Below are 20,382 nucleotides of genomic sequence, written 5' to 3'. Positions count from 1 at the left end.
CGAATCATCTTTGTGACATTGAGTATCATGCCCAACAGTAAATAAGTGATAAATAGAAACTACATAGAGGAAAGGAATGTAATCATTCATAATGAATCAAGATTACAACGTTCATTAAGGTAAAATCAAGGCCAATGGCCGATCATGTCTGGAAATGTAAAGAAAGTAGTAAGCAACCATAGATTCAAGCCATGAAGAGCATGATAATGCTAGCGAAGTCCATTGAAATCGTTATCTTCAAAATGGACTGGTTAAAAAACATTTGCCTCATAAAGGTTCTCGAGGGCGGCTGGAATTCTACATCAACAAAAAATCATACCATGTGTTGGTAGTGTTTGGGTGGGTATTTAATATTGGGCTTAGTGAGGATGAAGGCCCAAGAACACAAAAAGCAAGGAAGAGATTGGGCTCAGACAATGCCAACATCCCAAGAAGAATTAAAAACCATTTCTGCTAAGGAATAGGCAGTAAGCCTAAAGTATAAGTTATGGGCGATAGAGGGCAGCTCATCCTCAGCAAAAAGTACTTTTCAATGGCATGGATGGGTAAATAAGTGGTGACTCACCACGTTCAGGAAGACATCCCCACAAGGCAAAGCTTGGACAGTTGGGCTAGAAGGTCTATAAAAGCAGCAAGGCACGCCAAAGACAAGGACACTCAGCCAATCAATCAAAAGACATCCCACTTTGCTCTTAGACAAGCAAGAAACCAGAAGGCTTTAGTTTGTCCAGACTCTATTCTTTTAGTCGTAGATTCACCATAGAAAAGCCATCATTTGTCAAGTTTTAGAAGCTCTGCTACTTTTCCCAGTATTGTAGTATCGAATCCTTTTAGTAAACCTATTTTACTTTTCATTCTCCAAAGATTACAGCCTTTGTAAAACACAAAGAGAAGTGGCTGCAAACCTTGCCCGACAAAGTTATAATCTTCCCCAAGTCTTTTTTGTTCATGCTTACATAAATAGATCTGTTGTTTAATGCATTTTCTATTGTGTTTCAAACCATTTTCAACTACCTTTCATTCAAAGTTATGATTAACTTGGCTAAATTAATTAACCTTGCCTTTTTAGTGTTAACTATATAATCAAAGAAATGGTTAAAAGAGCCCTGAACTCCTTTTATTTGGACATACAATATCATGAGTAAAAGTCCTTCTTTACAAGGCAAGAAAAAAACTTTATACATACTTAACCCATCTGTAACAATCCATTGATAATCAATAAGTTTAAGTAACTCGTGGAGCAAGTAATCAACCCAGTTCATAACTAGAAAACAACAGTCTGTTATACAAAGATAACAGTGGCACACTCAGATTCCACGTGAGCTTTGATTGTGAGACTCAAGGCCTAACAAAGGTCCCACAAAGGTACCATTCAAACTAACAATAAACTCATATTGTAGCACCCCAAGAAGCGACCTTGCAAGACATGTAAGAACCCCGGATAGCTGTGCGAGGGACAAGGGACGGATCCAGCTCGACCATAGTTTTGGCACACCCGGTAAGACCCTTTTTGTGATATTGCATGCCAAGGAAAAAGAAGGATTGAATGTTCTAGTGGAAGGTGGAATTTGGGCAACCTCTCTGTCCAACATAAGCAAGCACAACAGATCACCCATAGAACTTTCCTTCACTACGCAGCCCCGCAATCTTAGAGAGCCCGACCTGTTCTGAGAAGTTGGGTAGAAAAGTAATTAATGAAGATTTACAAGCCACCATGGTGCAAGTATTAAAAAGTATGGAGAAAATCTCTCTGGAGACCAAAGGAGAAGTTAGCAGACTTTCCTGAATAGGAACTTTACAAAGAAAATTGGAGTTAGAGTACTCCACAATGAAAGATGGCTATACCAAGAAAAACTATCATCCAAGCAAGCACAGAAAAGGAACCAATAATTCCTTTATTCCCCTTACTTAAGGAAAAGAAGGACAAAGGGAAAAAGAAAGAAAAGGCTAAATCCAGTCGGCAAGAAGATGAAGAGTTTCAAGAAATAGGCTTACTCGATCCTCTGCCACCACCTCCAGGTGTTAGAAGGCAGGTCAGGTAAGAAGGGATGAAGGTTGGTGCATCTAACTCGATGGGAGAAGCAAGTAGAAAAGGCTTACCTACAGCTGAGGGCAAGCTTTTTCCATATAGGCCACCACCATTAGCTAATAAAGGAGAAAAAGCTAGATGGTGACAGCCAGATTTGTAGAAGAAAACTCATTCGAGCATCGATCATAGCCCGAAGTAAGGGAATGCTTATTCCCCACATAATAATATGGTTAACCAACAACTCAGGAATGAATTGACAGAATTGAGAATGATGGTAGTACAAAATACTCAGCCACAAACCTGCCCAATGTTTAGGATAACATATCAGAAACATTTCAAGATGCCTGTGTTTCTAAATTCCAATGAGGAAGACTGTAATGTGTCTTCCAGGGATCACATTTTCAAGTCTTCAAATCATTGTGTGGCATTTGAGGACAACCCCAACTACAATTTGAGACAATTTGTAAACTCCTTAAGAGGCTTGGCCGATGGTACTCTATGTTACCTCCTAATTCCATTGCCAACTGGGGACAAATAAAGATGACCTTTCATGAGTAGTTCTATAGGGTGGAACCAGAAATGACGATTAATGATTTGGTAGAAATGAAGCAATATGAACATGAATTTATAGGGGATTTTATGATGATGTTTAGGAAAACTAGGATGAGATGACAGTTCCTAGTCAACCATGCTCAACTCAAAACTATTGCTCAGAAGGCTCTGAGGCTACCCCTGAGGAAGAAGTTCTATGATGTTCAATTTAAAGAGCTTCATGACTGGTGATTGCGGCCACCAATTATGAAAAGTTGTTGGCAGAAGAACAGCAAGTGAAGCATACATCTAAAGTACCCCATTTTTATAGAAGCAAGGCGCCAATACATTAGCTAGAGTTTAAAGGCCTAGAGGTGGGGGAGAATGATGACAACCTGGGAGAAGAGATAGAATTATGTGCTGCAGAGATGATCGCTCATTTCAAACCTTTAATGGTGAAGGGATTTGTTCAGCCTATCAAAGACCAAAAGATCGTAATGAATGATGGAGGCTTTGTGCCCATGAAGCCTCCAAAGTATTAGTCATATTCCTTTGATTTAACTAAGGCTGCAGACATCTATGAAGAACTGGTGAGGGCTCGAGTTATCTTGCCTGATAGTACTAAGAAGATGCCTAAATCTGACGAACTTAGAGGGAAGAAGTATTGCAAGCTCCACTACACCTTCAACCATTCTACTGCTAATTATGTGCAATTCAGAGATTGGATCGAATACTTGATAGTCAAAAGGAAATTGTTGCTGGAGAAACCCCAAACCAACATGATGGTTGACACAGATCCATTCCCTGAAGCCCTAATCAACATGATAAATCTTAATTGGGTTAAAAGGGGGAAAAGAAAAGTTACCTTGGAAGAAAGAAAAGAAAGAATGCAAGAAGGCAGGCTTACAGAAGGGGTCAGAAGGTTGCCTAACAGGCCCCAAGTAGCTGTTGTCAAATGAGTAGTTATGTGTAGCAAATGTCGGTGTAAGTGTGAACTTGAGGTACCAGCATCAGGTGCCATCATTGACTAAAAGTTGGTCAGAATGAAAGAGATGGATGAACAAGACACTCGTAAGAGTGTTTGTCGGCTGTTGAGATAAACAAAGAGACCACTAAAAATGTGTTACAGAGATTGGGATAAGATTTAGAGCTTAAAGGTCTGTCTGAAGTGTTTAGAAAATTTGAAGCTTCTAAAGAAATAGAAGATAAAGAGGCGAGGTTGCCACGCTAGGTGGATGTTATGGCTCTCAAACTAACCAATTATAGCAGCATGAGACAAGAAAGGCGAGAAAGAACCATAAACCCGATACCACCAGTAACAAAGGTGAATTCAGCCCAACTAGGCTGAAAGTGGTATGTAGTGGTCAAAGATGGAAGACTTGTCAAAGATATGGGGGCATTCATGATAAGAAGGGTTCAGAGGAAACACAAAGCTTATATGAACTCACTATAACTACCTATTATTTCAAAGGTTTTGTGAAAATGTTAAGTTTGAGAGGTTTACCTAAGGGAGAGAAACACAACTCAGTTGGACAAGTAAAAAAGAACTAGAGAGGGCTAATAGCAAGGTTGAAGGCGTAAGGGACCATGTTCCTCAAAACCCTCATCCAGAGAAGCATAGAATATTAAGACGAGCCCAAGAAAACATGGTGATTGTGCCCACACCTAGATGGAATCTAGAGCCTATTTACTTTGGAACCATTTATTCTAAAATGGGGATACCTCCTCCACCAAAGGTGAATATTCTCTTTGGAACTCCAAGGCAGCTGTCTGATTTCAAAACAATAGAAGAAGAAGAAATGCCCGAATTGATGTTAACCAAAGATACCTAATCATGGATGGACTAATTTTTGTGCCAGATTGGAAAGAAGAAGGAAAGAACATCTGGACCTAGCAACTTTCATGTCAACATGACCTATGTCTTATCATCTATGTTTTAGGCAGAACTAAACCAACCAGCAATAATGGAAGATGATTACTTAGCACAATAGCCAATGATGGCATTGGTAAACATTGAAGAAGCGAGTAAGGTGGAGTCAAGCCTGGTAGACTTGCTTGATCCTATATGAAAGGAGTCCGAGAGAGTTTATTCTAACAAGATGGTGTTCAAAAGGCCAAGTCTAGCCTTAGCAAACCATCTGAAGCCTATGTATGTGACAGCTCATTTTGAAGAAGTTCTTTTCAAAAAGGTGCTGATAGATGAGGGGCAGCAGCTAATGTGCTCCCACTCAAATAGATAAAGAAACTTTGCAGAAGTGAAGAAAACCTTATTCCTACTGATCTCACAGTATCTAGCTTTTCATGAGCCATCACCAAAACTCATGGGATATTGTCTTTAGAAGTAGACTTAGGATTCAGGAAGATTATGTTGGCATTCTTTATAGTGGACAACAACTCTACTTATGGGGCGTTATTGGGAAGGGATTGGATCTATCAAAGTTTGTCTGTGCCATTTACCTTACATCAACAAGTTGCTGTCTATCATAAGACCACCATGGATGAACAAGGATTTTGGAAAATAGTTGAGGCCGAGTCATGGCCATTTCTCCCCACAGCTAATGTTGCAGAAGCCAATTTTTACAATCCTAATGTTAGGATCTTGCAATAACTAGGTGTTGATCAAAATGGATGCCCTACCAAAGTGATGACCTAAAATCTTTTAGAATAAGAACTTTCTCTTACTTAGGAGGAATGAGACAGGCCTCACAGTGTCCCTGCCAGCCAACATGAATGGTGACAGACCAGAAGAGAAATGACCAAATAATAGTAGTCAGGTCCTTAATTAAGAGACTGCTAGATTATGGGAAAGAACGAAAAGAGATTAAAAAGAGCTCATCCAAAGAAATAGTAGAGTGGGGAGAAGGAACTTCAGGCACCAAAGATGACCAAGGAAAGGAGATTTTGGAAGAAGAAGTAAAAACAACCATCCACATGGCAAAATGTATATATGACTTGGATTGCCTAGAAGGTAAGTTCGAGGCTCTAAAGCCAATAGAACTTTTATGTACAGAGCCTAATAAGTCAGCACCCAAGGTACAAGACCCCTTAGAAACCATTAATTTTGGAATTGAGAAGGATCCAAGGCTAATATAACTTAGTGGCCTGTTGGAAGTTGAAGATTGGGCAAAGATAGTTGATCTTTTGCATGAGTTCAAGGACTGTTTTGCATGGCACTACATAGAAATGCCTGGATTACACTCTAACTTAGTAGAGCATAGGATGCCTATTAAAGAGGGGTACAAACCTGTAAAGCAAGCGCCGAGGAGAATGTCAAAAGAAATAGAAGAAAAAGTCAAAGAAGAAATATAGTGGCTGGTAAAGACATGCTTTATTAGACCTATAAAGTATGTAGAGTGGTTGGCCAACATTATACCTGTATTAAAAGTTGTAACTAATGTCATTTGATATTGTGTTGACTATAGAAACATTCACGGAGCAACTCTGAATGATGAATACCTTATCCTTATGGTTGACCTATCTATTGATGTAGTTGCAAAACATAAAGTTTTATCTTTTATGGATGGGAATGTTAGATATAATCAGATAAAAATGGCTAAAGAAGACATAAATAAGACAACATTTAGATGCCCATGACACATATGAGCTTATGAATATGTTGTCATGCCCTTTGGGCTGAAAATTTTTGGTGCCACTTATCAAAGGGAAATGAATGCTATTTGTCATGATTTGATCGGACATAGCATGGAGGTATACATTGATGACATCATGGTGAACTCTAGATCTGAAGATCAACACTTGGAAGATCTTAGGCAAGCTTTGCTGAGAATGAGAGCCTACAAGTTGAAGATGAATTCTAGAATAAGGCTAGGGCAATACTAGAGTCACTTTCCCCCACCAACAAAGTCCACTTGTAGAGGTTGCTAAGGAAGATCAGCGTTTTGAGAAGATTTATTACTAATTTGGAGGGCAAGATCCAACCATTGACTCCTTTGTTGAGGTTAAAGAATCAAGATAAGTTTGAGTAGGGCCCTCAACCTCAAGAAGCCTTTGACAAAGTAAAGACATGTTTAGCCTATCCATCAATGCTTATGCCTTCCTAGAGGGGAAAACATTTTAAACTCTACATTTCTGCATCCGAGAAATCAATAGGGAGTTTATTGGCTTAGAATAATGAAGGGGGAAAGGAGCAAGCAATATATTACCTCAGTAGAACTCTCATTGGGGTAGAAACAAGATATACCCCAGTTGAGAAGCGATGCTTAGCTTTGTACTTCACTACCTGTAGGCTAAGGCATTACATGTTGCCTTGCCATATTTATATAATTTCCAAAACCGATGTGATCAAGTACATGTTGTCCAAGCCAATGCTGACTAGAAGAATTGGTAAATGGATCCTAGCACTATCAAAGTTCAGTTTTCAGTATGTGCCTTAGAAGGCAATAAAAGGATAAGTAATTGCAGACTTCCTGGCCGAGCACTAAGAATCCAAGGATGAACTTATCAACATCCCTAGAACTCTAGAAGTAGTTAGCCTTAGGATCCCACCTAGCAATGCTCATTCGGGCAAGGAGGAATGAATCCAACAAGAAGTAAAAAGGGTAACTAGCATATAGATCACCCTTTAGTGGTTATATTTTGATTATAAGATCCCACATAGACCAACAGAGAGGGATGATGTGCCTTATATGCACATGCTCCCCTTCTTATAGCACGAGGCCTTTTGGGAACTCACTAGCTTTGGATTCCATTGAAACTCTGAAGTTAAGTGAGTTCGGGCGAAAACAATCCTAGGATGGGTAACCTATTGGGAAGTTCTCATCTAAGTTCCTAGAAACAAAACCATGAGGGAATGGTAAGCCCAAAGCGGATAATATTGTGTTATAGTGGAGTCGAGACTGGGATGCGATATAATGGTATCAGAGCCACTCTGCCGTTTGGTGCGAGTGTGCCGACGATGACATCGAGCCCCTATGGGGGTGGATTGTAAGATCCCACATAGACCAATGGAGAGGGGGTGATGTGCTTTATATGTACATGCTCCCGTCCTTATAGCACGGGCCTTTTGGGAACTTACTAGCTTTGGATTCCATCAGAACTCCGAAATTAAGCGAGTTCGGGCGAGAGCAACCGAGGATGGGTGACCCATTGAGAAGTTCTCATCTGAGTTCCTAGAAACAAAACCGTGAGGGAATGCTAAGCCCAAAGCGGACAATATCGTGCTATGGCGGAATTGAGACTGGGATGTGACATCAGTAGATCTTACACATAGCATTATGCAGGAGTTGGAATTGTCATCATTGATCCAAAGGGAATCCAGCATTGTTATTCATTTCTCCAGGATTACAAAGATACTAGTGTTGCACCCTTAGATACTACTAACAATAAGCAGAGTATGAAGCATTGATTATAGGTTTAGAGATTTTAATAGAGTTGAGGGCAACTGATGTAGAAGTATATGGTGATTCAGAGCTGGTGGTTAATCAATTAAATGGATAGTACAAGTGCAGAAATATCACCATGGCAGGGTATTACTTGGCAGCTACTCAGTTATTAGAGTATTAGGGTAATGAAGTAACAATCAACCATATCCCCAGAGAAGCAAATTTGATTACCAATGAAATGTCACAGAAGGCTTCTGGAGCACAGGTTCAAGAAAGAGGGCTTGAGAAATCTTCCTTCTATATTTGAGAGAGGATTTGGTATGGATATAATGACTAAACAACCCAAGGTAAAGGACTGAAGATCATCTATCATTCAGTACTTAAGAGGCCTTTCTTTTCCTACCAACAAGAAGATTAGACGACAGATAACTAAGTTTGTTATATAGGATAAAACTTTGCTGAGGAAGACTCCAGTTGGACTTTTGTTAAAATGATTGGGTTTGGAAGAGCCAATAAGGGTGATGGCTAAGGTACATTAAGGCATTTGTGGAGCACACCAAATAGGGACAAATATGAGATGGTTGCTAAAAAGATGTGGCTACTTTTGGCCCGACATAGAGAAAGATTGTAAAGCTTATGCTAGAGGATGTGAAGAATGCCAAAGACATGTACCTTTCCAGCACACACCATCAGTGCCCTTAAATCCAATAGTAAAGTCATGGCCTTTCAAAAGGTGTGCAATGGACTTTATCAGGCAAATAAACCCAGCTTCCGGCAAATCACACATTTTCATAATTGTTGCAACTAATTACTTTACTAAGTAGGTTGAGGCTTCAGCTGTGAGGACTAATAATTCAACTACTGTGAAGAAGTTTATTGAAACCAAAATCCTACATAGATATGGGGTGCCTGAAACAATTGTTACAGACAGAGGGCCATCATTTATCTCAAAAGAAGTGGAGGAGTTTGCAGCTAAATTCAAGATAAAGATGATCTAGTCTAGCCCTTATTATCCCAATCTAATGGTCAAGTAGAAGCTAATAACAAGATATTAGTGAATATCATAAAAAAAAAAAAAATTGTGGCAGATAGCCCAAAAATATGGCATAAGATGTTGGGAGATACTTTTTAGGCTAATAGAGCCTTAAAAAGAGCAAGGACTAGGACCATTCCTTATGCATTGACATTCGGGCAAGATGCAGTGCTCCCTATGAAAATCAATGTGAGTTCTGTGTGGCTTCAGAACCAATTTGGCCTACATAGTGATGAGTTCAGTCATGCCATATGTCAAGGCATTGAGGATATAGATGTTACCCGAATTGAAGCTCTAAACAAAATCCAAAAAGGGAAAGAAGAAAAATTGGTATGGAAAACAGTTTTGCCCTTGGGAGCTCAAGTTAGAGGTTTTGAGAAATGGAGTGCCATTTGAGAACGCGTTTTTCCAATTACTATAGTATTAGACAGAGGAGGGTATTACTTGGCAGATTTAGAGAGAGACTTACAGAAACATCCAATCAATGCTAAGTTCCTAAAGAAGTACCACCCAACTCTGTGGGATGTTCAAGACTGTTATATTAGTGAAGTCTAAGTAAAGGCCCTTGTTGTGTGTTTAAGGCAGTTATTGCTATTAGAAAATTGTAAATAAGCAAGTAAAGTAGTAAAGCAAAAAGCGGTCTTTTCAATTCAAATAATTAGAGAAGTACAAAGACCCTAGCCTACCAGGTTTACATCTTTGGCCAAGGTAGCTATCCTAGAATGATAAGTTTGCACAATGGTAAAAATACAACCTGGCTTTTCTAAGGTTGTGTTACTATTGGCTAGCTGAGCCTCAGACTCCTCCACTTCATGGTTAACTTTCTTCACTTCTTTAATTTTCTGGTATAGCTTGCTTGAAAGAGTCATCTGATCAGCCTTCAAAGTAGAAAATTATTCCTTTAGCTTTTAGATCTTAACAGCCATCACCATTATTCGGTCCTTCGTGGCCGAGCCCTTTTCCACTAGCTGCTGTAGAGAAATGAAGGTCCTAATGTGCTTCTCCTTGTAGCACTTTAACTTGTTTGTTTGCCTTTATGCCCTGAGATGTTGATATTGCAACTTCGTTATCCATTGGGCCTAGTATATGTCGGTGAAAGCCCTCTTAGTATCTTGCAAAGCTTAGAGGTTGAAGGAGGTAGTGAAGTCCCTCTGCATCCATTCTCTAAAGATCTGGCACTGATCTTGAAGATGTTGAGGCTCGAATGGGCATCTTGGAGATCTCAATTTTATCCTAATTTGCCTGAACTCTTTGACTAGTTCGGGCAAGGAGGACGTGGCAGGAAGAGAGGCTAAAGGGGGAGGCATCACCCTAGCACCACCAGATGCAGCAGCAGTAGTAGCAGCTTTAACAAAGATAGAAGGGGATGACTCAGTAGTAGTAGCAGCCTTTCTAGGCTAAAGGATGAGGATCCTTATGACTCCAAAAGCCCTTGGAGGTTAAGGAAAGGCTATCCTACTCCTTGTAGGCTAAGGAGGCATGCCCAAACCCTCACCAAAAGCCTATTAAAACCAAAGAAAGCAAGTTAGTAAGGCAACCTGGACCTAAATAAGAAGGGATAAGATTGAAAGCATGTTTATACCTAAGAAAGGCCTTGTACTTTGATAGGATGATCTATTATTGCAGTTGTTTTTAAGGAAGTTGGTTGGCTTGCCCGAGAAGGTACTTGAGAAACCTTGGGACTAGTCATAACTGAGACAACTAGTATCTCAGGGATTATAGGCTCCTTAGCGGCTGAAAGTGGTGGAGTAGTAGTCTCAGGCAAGGGGGAAGACTGGCAAAGACAACAGGCAGAGCATAAGTTCAAAATGAAGGAATATGAAGAAAAGCTAGAAAAGGGTAGAAGAAGGAAGACCTACGGAGGCACTGTCATCCTCTACAAAGTGGAGCATTTATCTAGTTATTGGATTAAACTAGGAAGTGGGTGTCACCACCATTGCTAGAGGAATAGAAGAGGAAGAAAGATTTGATTCTTGCTCGACTTGAGGTGCGGAGGTGCCTCATCTTACTTGGAAAATAGCAGAATTAAAATAAGCATTTAAAGCTTAGAAATACAAAATTAACAAGTGGTGAGAGAGAGAGTTTTACCCTTGAGAAAGATGCACAGGTCGGGCTGGAGATGAATAAGGCTTGGTTTAAGAAGTCCCTTCTGCATTGGTAGCCTGTTTTGGAAAACAACAAGAATTAGCTAAGTATAGGAAAGAGGCAGCAACATAGGTTACCTATGAGTAGAAGTTGATTTTCTGATGTCATCTTTCTAGCTTTCAAACTCTTTTTCCTTAGGAAGGGATTTGAAAAAGACCAGCCCGAAGAGCTTATCATGGGCTTCTCTAAGGTCTTTATGATACTTTTTTTACCACTTGACCTCCCACCAAATGGTAAACAGAGATGTACACTCGAAGTTGAAGGCCAAAGGCTTGTGGGCTATCTTGCTTATCATTTCTGAGCTACGCCTGCTTGCGCGGAATGTAACTTCTAAGGGAGAACAAAGGCGATAGGAGGTCCCACAATGAACAGAATCAAAGAAATGGACTGGCATTGCCTACCTAAATCCCAGTTGTCTACCACTTAGCAGATTGCTACTACAATTCTCTGTCTTCAAATAAACAAGTTAGTAATATATGTTGTGATTCTGTTTATAAACTTCATTTAAACATACATATTGTGATTTAGTTATAGTTCAGTTCAATATCTATATAAACTGTATAATTGTATATATCAAGGTTCTAAAAGACATTAGGCACTAGTTGGCGGCAAATTGGGGCCCAGCCTAGGCAGACTAGGTGGATTTAAGTAAATTTATAACATATCATGTAATTAAGTGTCCATTTATACTTAATATATATATATATATGTATATATATAATTGTATTGGGATACATAAATTGCAAAATAAAAGGATTATAGGTCATAAAATATTAGAATATATTGAAACCATAGGAACAAATAAATAATGAGTGTTCATCCAAGTATTCAATAAGTCTCTTACGTTTTATTGAAAAAAATAAAATGTAAAATGAAAGTTATCGATATTTTGTCTAAATGAGATTCGCGACCTAGACAGGTCTAGGCGGTCTAGGAGGGCTCATACATATATATATATATATATATATATATATATATATATATATATATATATATATATTATCACCAGTATTTGATTGACTTTAATAATAATTATGGACGGTCTGTGTAGTTTGAGAATGGATTCGTACCGAGTGAGGTTTTATTTTGCTTTGTGCCCTTTCTTGAGGTCGAAGCCGTAAGACACTAGGATATAAAAATGGAATTTATCGGAGAAGAAAGGGAGCAAGGGAAGGAGAACTAATGCAATTATTGCCTTAGTGAATAGTAATTGATTGAATGCATTTCCGTTCGTGAATGAATTGCCACGCAGTTGGTATTAAATATTATTTTAAAAAATAATAAAACGATAATTTTATGTTTAATTTCGGATGTGATTTTTAATCAATCACGTTACGCACATGTCATTATTTGAAATTGCAATTTTTGTAGATAAATTTTCGATAAGATTTTTAACTAATCATGTGGCTCCATGTGTAATGATTTTGTAAGAATTGCGTGGACAAATTTTTGATAAGATTGTTAACCAATCTTGTTGCACCACATGTCACTATCTGTTCAGAATCCTTGTGAACAGATTTTCGATAAAATTTTCAATCAATCACCGCGCGTCACGTGGTATTATCTGCAACCTCATCCAACCTAAAACTCACACACCAAATTCAAAGTCTTTCTTTGAATCCTTCTTCATAGTGTAAAAATCTTGAGTTCTTACAATGTCTTATTCAAGGAGATTGTTAGAAATCAAAAGGAAAGAATGAATTGTTCTAAGAGCAAGAAAATGAGTTATTCGAAATAGAAGAGCGAGAGAATCAAGAGCATAGAATGACATATGATGAAGCAAGAAGGGAGAAAGCTGCACATACCCGTGTCGTGCAAGCTGTGGTGGTAATCTCCAAACCCAGTTGTTCATTGAACCTCAATAAAATAAATAAATAAATAAAAGTATCAATGAGGTAAGGATCTCTTGGAACATAGTCTATATTGATGTGCATTTTAGACGCCGTTCTAGAATGCAACCACATTTGTTCAACAAAATCATGATTGGTAGTTGCAACCATGATCCATACTATGTGCAAAATAAGGATGCTTTTAATGTTAGGGATCTCCTTCTTGAGCAAAAAATTATCAATGCCTTGCAGATGATTGTAGGATCTGCATACCAAGTGGATGAGATAGTGAGGATGGGAAATCAACCTTCCTAGAGTCCCTGATGACGTTTTTGCTCCACAATCCTACTTAGCTACACCAATGAGTACCTTCGGCAACCCACGACAACTGACTCACAAAGGCTTCTGAAGAAAAGTGAGATGCGAGGTTTTCCTGACATGATTGAAAGTATAGACTGGGGTGTAGGAAGGATTTGGAGCGGTATTTTGGTATCTTCCAAGCTCGTTGGGCAATTCTTAGGGGGACTACAAAATTGTTTGATGAATAGGCGCTTCGATCCATCATGATGACGTGCATCATTCTTCACAACATGATTATGGAAGACGAGTATGATTATGATGCCGCTAATGAATTTGAACTACACACAATAAACAATTCCAAACACAAATTTATTGTGCTTCACAAGTGGTGGATTGCTCATGCACATAGACGCATTGCTGTTCTCTCATAGCATGTTTACTAACCAGTAATCGGAATGGGAATAAGGAATCCGATTCTGATTACGGATTATTCCTCTGTTTACCAACTTAAGCTGAATGAACAGTTCTGCGGGCCCCACGTAAAATCAAGAATTCATCTCCTGATATTGTTGGAATTGGATTACCTAGAAGAAGGTAGTATTTGGATTCCGGGGAGAAGGCTCCATCCGGAATCAAATTTTCCTTCCCAAAATGCCCTGCACCTTCAGTACTCATTTCCATCTTCTCTTTGTCCTCTCCCATCCTCTCCATCTTCTCGTTGTCCTCCGCCATCCTCTCCGGCAACTCTTTGTTCCTCCGTCGCCTTCTCTCGCTCCACCTCAAAATCCTCCACGTTCTTCTTCATAGGATTCGGCACAGCAAAATCAACCCAAAAATGGCAAGCATACCCAAAGCAAAAATCAAATCTTCAGAAAATCTGAACCCAGTTGCCACCATTGATAATAATAGAAAATTTTCTCATAAACCAAACAAACCCATTTCAGGAAACTTTGCATGCACAATTCCAGTCATCCTAATATAGGAAAATACAGGATTCCCCACAACAGAAAAGCAAGTACTAAAATCGAATCAACAAAAAAAAAATCATTCGCATCAACAATCCCTAAAATCACAAATTTTGCACCAATTCAAACAAAACAAAAAACACCTTAAAAAGCTCGAAACTTTACCAGCACAAGTCTTTTCCTTCATGAGCTTGTAGATAAGAACGGAGATTCCAATCGAGTGCACAGCCTCAGCTGCAACAAAGAGGTTGTCGTGATCGTGGACGATGAATCAGAGCAGAACCAGCGCCGCCATGCCCGAAACGACGGCCAGAAAGGCCTGAACTTTGGACGGCTGGCGTCGCGCCCATGTCCATACGGTGTGGATCGGCCTCTTCGGAGCCCTCATGAGGTTTGGTTTTGTTGTGATTTTCTCGGCCCCTTGGTTTTCCCGGAAAGTTCGATGTGGTGGAGCGGAAGTGAGGTAAAACTAATTATTGTGAGCCGTGGGTTCTAGATAATAAAAGTTTTACTAAAAAATAAAATGGTTCTCTCTTCTTAAAAAAAAAAAGAAAGAATAAAATATTTACTAAAAATAATTAGCATATAAAATAGATAAATTAAACTAGGGGTATTTTAGTAATCACAATAGTTTTCATTCCGATTCATGTGAATTAGTAAACAGTTCAATGTCATTGATACTCCGATTCCAAACAGTTTTAGTAAACAACTTCAAAAGGAATCTGATTCTGATTCCACCTCATTTCAATTCCTCCTCAATTCAATTCCTTTCAATTTGATTACGGATTAGTAAACGTGCCATCAAAGTGCAGGGCGCTGATGGCCTCATGAAACAACACGCGACAAAGCTGTAGGTGGTGGAACCCATCGCTGACGACTTTGTCGACCACCAAGTCAAAGCCTAACAATTATTTTCCAGCCGAACAGCCCACGTGATTGGTCTAGAATTTAAAAACAAAATAAAAAAATCTAGTTTATAAATATATTAAATCCATCAATCGAGATCGAATATGATAAAATCTAATAGTAAAAAAATTATCTAACCGCCCTAAACTAAAATCAACGCCTAAAACAAAAAAAAAATTTATACATCAAAATTCATCTAAAAAATTATTTAAACCAATAGGGCTAAAGCAATTGTTGTAAGATTGGAGCATATTATTACAAGGAAAAACCACACTCCATCGGAAATCATGCACGTGCTCCTCCTCGGTGCAATATATGCTCAACCAAATCCGTTTAGAGTGTGTCATGGCCTGATGGAGGTTGAACCCTATTAAGAGGTCTCATGTACTCGGGTATTATATGTGGTAGCATCTAGACATTCGCATGTGGTAACATCTGCATTGCCATGTTTTGCCTTATTCTATCACCTATCGATGAAGGATGATTGATTTTGAGGGGGCAAAAAAATAATATGAAAGGTGGATGATTGAAGAATATGGTGTGTGTAGGTTTGATTTTCAAGCACTTCTTACATAGAGGAAGATGGTGGTGGTGGGTGGATGTGTTTCAAGTGTTTCCTATTGTTAGAAAGGTTATTCATACGTGTTCCATGACTTTCATGTTTCATGTATTTCACATGCGCATGAAGGGTTTTCCATGTTTATGATCTTTCATTCTTATCGGAATTTAAATATATACAAGTTAAATTGTTTTACAATAATTTAAAAAAAAAGTTACTGAAAAGAAAAAGAATAGGCTAAAATAATTCTTTAATAATCTTGGCCTAAAATTTTAAGCTAAACTCACTGGAGGAGAAACGTTGTTTCTGGGTTAGACCTAAACTGTCTAGACTAAAAATTTAGGTTTTGACCTACACTGTTGCACATGGTCTAATGGGTTATGGTCGTGACTCATGAACTATATTTCTATAATTCCTAAACCACAGTTATATATGTTAAATTTGTGATTTATTTTGTTGAGCCTTGTATTATTACTTATTAAATCATTTTTAGTTGATAATTTGTTTAATTGTTTACGTTAATTTTCTGGCTAATGCTAGGTAGACTAAATTTGCAAACTAAATGATCTGTCACCAATAAAAAATAAGCACGTTAATCAATACTTAAGTAATAATTGAAACATTAATCAAATCATTCACTTTCATGTCATTTAGTTTACAAAATTTTTACACATTTAGTCTCCCTAGTACTATTGTAATTTTCTGAATCTGCCATTGCTCCCTCCGTTTTCTCCAAACAAAAGAGACTAATAATACAATTTTAGTCACATCACTTATTCTGCATAATGTCTTTAGTTACCAGAAAATTTCTCCCACGATACATGACTAATTGCATAAAGTTGATCTTGTTATAAATAGGAAAAAGTGAGAGAGAAATAACCTTTACTAGAAATCAAAGTAGAAGGGTTGCAAAGTATCACCTCTTTATGACCTTTTCATCTAAAATTTTCAATGGTTGTCTCCAAATCAATTTTGCTTTGCTTCCCTTAGATGTTCAAATATCAACATCAATTGCCTCATTAGATGGTCCCAGATCATATGTGTGTCATTTACACAATATTTCACAACACTCCCCTTAGATGCTCACATACCAACATCAATTTCATTAAAACCTCGCTAGGAAAAACCTAGTGGAAAAAAATCGTAGCAAAGGAAAAAGAGTACAATTTTTCTTGGATTATTGATGTAGTGTTTAGTATGCTTATGTTGCCTCGTTATAACCTTGATAGGAAAAACCTAGTGAAAAAAATCCTAGTCAAAGGAAAAAGAGTACAACATGTATGAATCATAGATGCTTCCCCTGATGTGTATCTCCCATTGATTCCGCATTCTTTAATCTAACTAATTAATAAGGCAACGTAATCTGATACCATGCACTAGCTTCTAAAATGTACACTTTGATAGAGATTTGGTGAATAGATCTACCAAATTGTAGTTGGAACAGTTTTGTATGACTTCAATAACTTTAGCATTATGAAGCTCATGTGTATTGAAAAACTTTGGAAATATGTGTTTAGTCTTATCGCCTCTGATGAATCCTTCCTTTATTTGAGCAATACATGTTGCATTATCTTCATGAATGATAGTTGAAATGTCCGTCTTTGAAGGTAGGCCACATGAATTCCGGATGTAATGGATCATTGATCTTAACCAAAAGCATTCACAACTGGCTTCATGGAAAGCAAGTATTTTCAAGTGATTGGAAGATGCAACAGCTAATGTTTACTTCGTTAAGCGCCATAAGATTTTTGTATTTAAGTGAACATATATCTAGTATGTGAGCGGGCTTTATGCGGATGGAGAGAAAACCAGCATCTGCATATCCAACAAGATTATGGCATTTATAGGTTTCTCGGTGTAGAGGTGGCTCATGTTTGTTGTCTCATAGAGGTATCATAAAACATCTTTGATTCCCTTCCAATGTCATATTGTTGGAGTAAAACTATATCTCGCTAACAAGTTGACTTAAAAAGCTATATCTGGTCTAGTACATTGTGCTAAATACAATAAAACACCTATTGCACTCAGATATGGTACTTCTGGACCAAGAACTTTTCCATCATTTTCTTTTGGGAGAAATGGATCTTTCTTAATGTCAAGATATCGAACGACCATTGACGTGCTGTGTGGATAAGCTTTATCCATACCAAATGACTTTAGGACATTTTCAATGTAAGCTGATTGATGGACCAAAATTTGATTAGCACAATGCTCGATCTGCATATCGAGACCATATTTTATTTTCCCAAGGTCTTTCATTTCAAATTTTATTTTCAAATATACAGTAGTTTTGTTGAGCACTTCAAGAGTTCCAACTAAATTCATGTTATCGACATAAACTGCCATTATAGCAAATCTAGAGTTTGATTTCTTAATAAACACACAAGGACGAATGAGATTGTTGGTATATCTTTCCTTGATTAAATACTCACAGAGACAATTATACTACATTCGTCCAAATTGTTTTAGCTCATATAATGATCAACTTAATTTGATTGAGAGGATACCTCTTCGTTTGTTACTCATTTCAGGCAACTTAAGTCCTTTTGGCACTTTCATATAGATGTCAGTATCCAATTATCTATACAGATATTTGTGATGACATCTATAAGTCTCATATCAAGTTTTTTCTAAAATACTAACATTATTAAGTAATGGAACGGGATTGCATCTGTTACAGGAAAGTATGTCTTGTCATGATCAATTCCAGGCTTTGTGAAAAACCTTACGCGACAAGTCGTGCTTTATATCTTACGATCTCATTTCTCTCATTGCAATTTCTTGTGAACACCCATTTGTAACCTACTGAGTTCACGTGAGGCGGGATTTGGAATACTGGTTTAAAAACACTTTGTTTTTCTAAGGAATTTAATTCTGCCTGAATTGCATCTTTCCACTTTGGCCAATTTGTCTCTGTTTGCAGTCATCAACAGAGCGGGGCTCAGTATCATCACTTAATATGATCTTAATGGCTATTGTGAATGAGAATATATCGTCGATGATCATTTCATTTTTATCCCACAATTCACTAGTACATGCTTAATTTATGGATATTTCTTTGCTTTCGTGTACTTTTGTCTCTTTAGGGACATGTTCTCATCAAGGACAATTTCTTTTCTAGAAGTATAGAATCATGAATTGTCGACTCGTCATTCATTTCCTTTTCATGAATGATTTCATTTAGATTCAGATGTGCCTTTATCTTTCTCTTTCGAGGAGTTGAATCTTTTGAACCTGGGGTTTACCACACTTCAGGCATGCAACAAATGAATCATTTGCTTCCACTTTATTATGTCAAACATGGACATCCATTCTGGCAGGCGCATTTGCAGCTGGTACATGTAATTTTGTCACTTTTGTTGCATCATTAAACACATCTAACATTTGATTGGCAGTACTTTGAAGTTGAACGATTCTTCTCATTTCATTTTCACATTGAGTGCTTCGTGGATCAAAATGAGATAAGATGGATATATCACAAATCAATTCTCTCCATTCTTCTAGAATGGTGTTTGCTCCCCTAATGGCAGGAGAACTGTCTTATCAAAGTGACAATCCGCTAATGAGTGGTAAAAATATCACCCGTCAAGGGTTCCAAATATCTAATGCTAGATGGTGAATCAAAACCCACATAAATGCCAAGTCTGCGCTAAGGTCCCATTTTAGTACATTGTGGTGATGCAATAGGCACATAAATAGCATAACTAAAAACTTGTAAAAATGTGAGATGTTTGGTTGATGCCCAAACACAAGTTGTACTGAGGAGTATTGATTGTTGACAAGTCTCAGTCGAACCAATGATCCAGTATGTAAGATGGCAATGTCTACAGATACTTGAAATTTTTGTTTTCATAAATTGAGCGGGAGTTATTAGTTGAAGTTGTTTGATAATGCTTCTGCTAAGCCATTGTAAGTATGCACATGATGAACAAGGTGTTCAACATCAATGCCTAATGTCATGCAATAATCATCAAAAGTTAGAGACATAAATTCACCAGCATTATCAAGTCAAATTGTCTTAATAAGATGATCTGGGAACTGTGCTCATAATTTAATTATCTGAGCAAGAAGTCTCACAAAAGTTATATTTTGAATAGACAAGAGGCAGACATGTGACCATCGCGTATATGCATCAACCAAAACCATAAAATATCGAAATACAAGGTGGTTGAATAGGCCCCACAAATATCTCTTTGAATTATTTGCAAAAGTGATGGGGATCAGGATCAATCTTTGATTGTAATGGTCTATTACCAATTTTCCTTGAGAACAAGCCTTGCAAGGATTATCATTTGATATAGCAATATGGTATCCTACGTATCATGGTGGATCCTAGATGACTCGGATGGTCATGCCAAAGCATGTAAATTTTTGAATCAATAAACTTCTGGTCCATGATATTATGTGCTTCAATTGTCCTTATGTATGTATAATGCAATCCACTCAATAAACCATGCAACTTTTCCAATTTACACTTAAGGGTATCACTGGAGATAATTCGTATATATTCCACATTATCAGCATTTTCGTTTCAATGTAGTATCCATTCAAGCGTATATCTTTAAAACTCAACAAATTTCTTGTAGACCGAGTAGCGTATAATGCATTTTGTATGGACAATATTGTTCAATTTGGTAACACGACCAGGGCTTTTCAGAGACTTCAATTACATCTGATTGACTAGATAATGTTGTTACTTTTTCTTTTGCATGAATTATGCTTGTGAAATATTTTTGATTCGAA

At 37.8% G+C, this 20,382-nt stretch overlaps 2 long non-coding RNA genes across 2 annotated transcripts; both read right to left on the bottom strand.

Moving 5' to 3' along the window:
* Nucleotides 1-9,560: 9,560 nt before the first annotated feature.
* Nucleotides 9,561-10,687, bottom strand: LOC139193848 (uncharacterized). Its single transcript, XR_011578359.1, has 2 exons — nucleotides 10,518-10,687; nucleotides 9,561-10,437 (listed from the first exon to the last, which is right to left on the bottom strand). It is a non-coding gene; the product is annotated as an uncharacterized lncRNA (long non-coding RNA).
* A 2,221-nt stretch (nucleotides 10,688-12,908) lies between these two features.
* LOC114822605 (uncharacterized) lies at nucleotides 12,909-14,649 on the bottom strand. Its single transcript, XR_003770736.2, has 2 exons — nucleotides 14,340-14,649; nucleotides 12,909-14,008 (listed from the first exon to the last, which is right to left on the bottom strand). It is a non-coding gene; the product is annotated as an uncharacterized lncRNA (long non-coding RNA).
* Nucleotides 14,650-20,382: the final 5,733 nt, after the last annotated feature.

The sequence above is a fragment of the Malus domestica genome, chromosome 17 (genome assembly GCF_042453785.1).
Source record: "Malus domestica chromosome 17, GDT2T_hap1".
In the NCBI taxonomy this organism is placed as follows: domain Eukaryota; kingdom Viridiplantae; phylum Streptophyta; class Magnoliopsida; order Rosales; family Rosaceae; genus Malus; species Malus domestica.
This window is presented reverse-complemented; position numbering and strand designations above follow the sequence as displayed.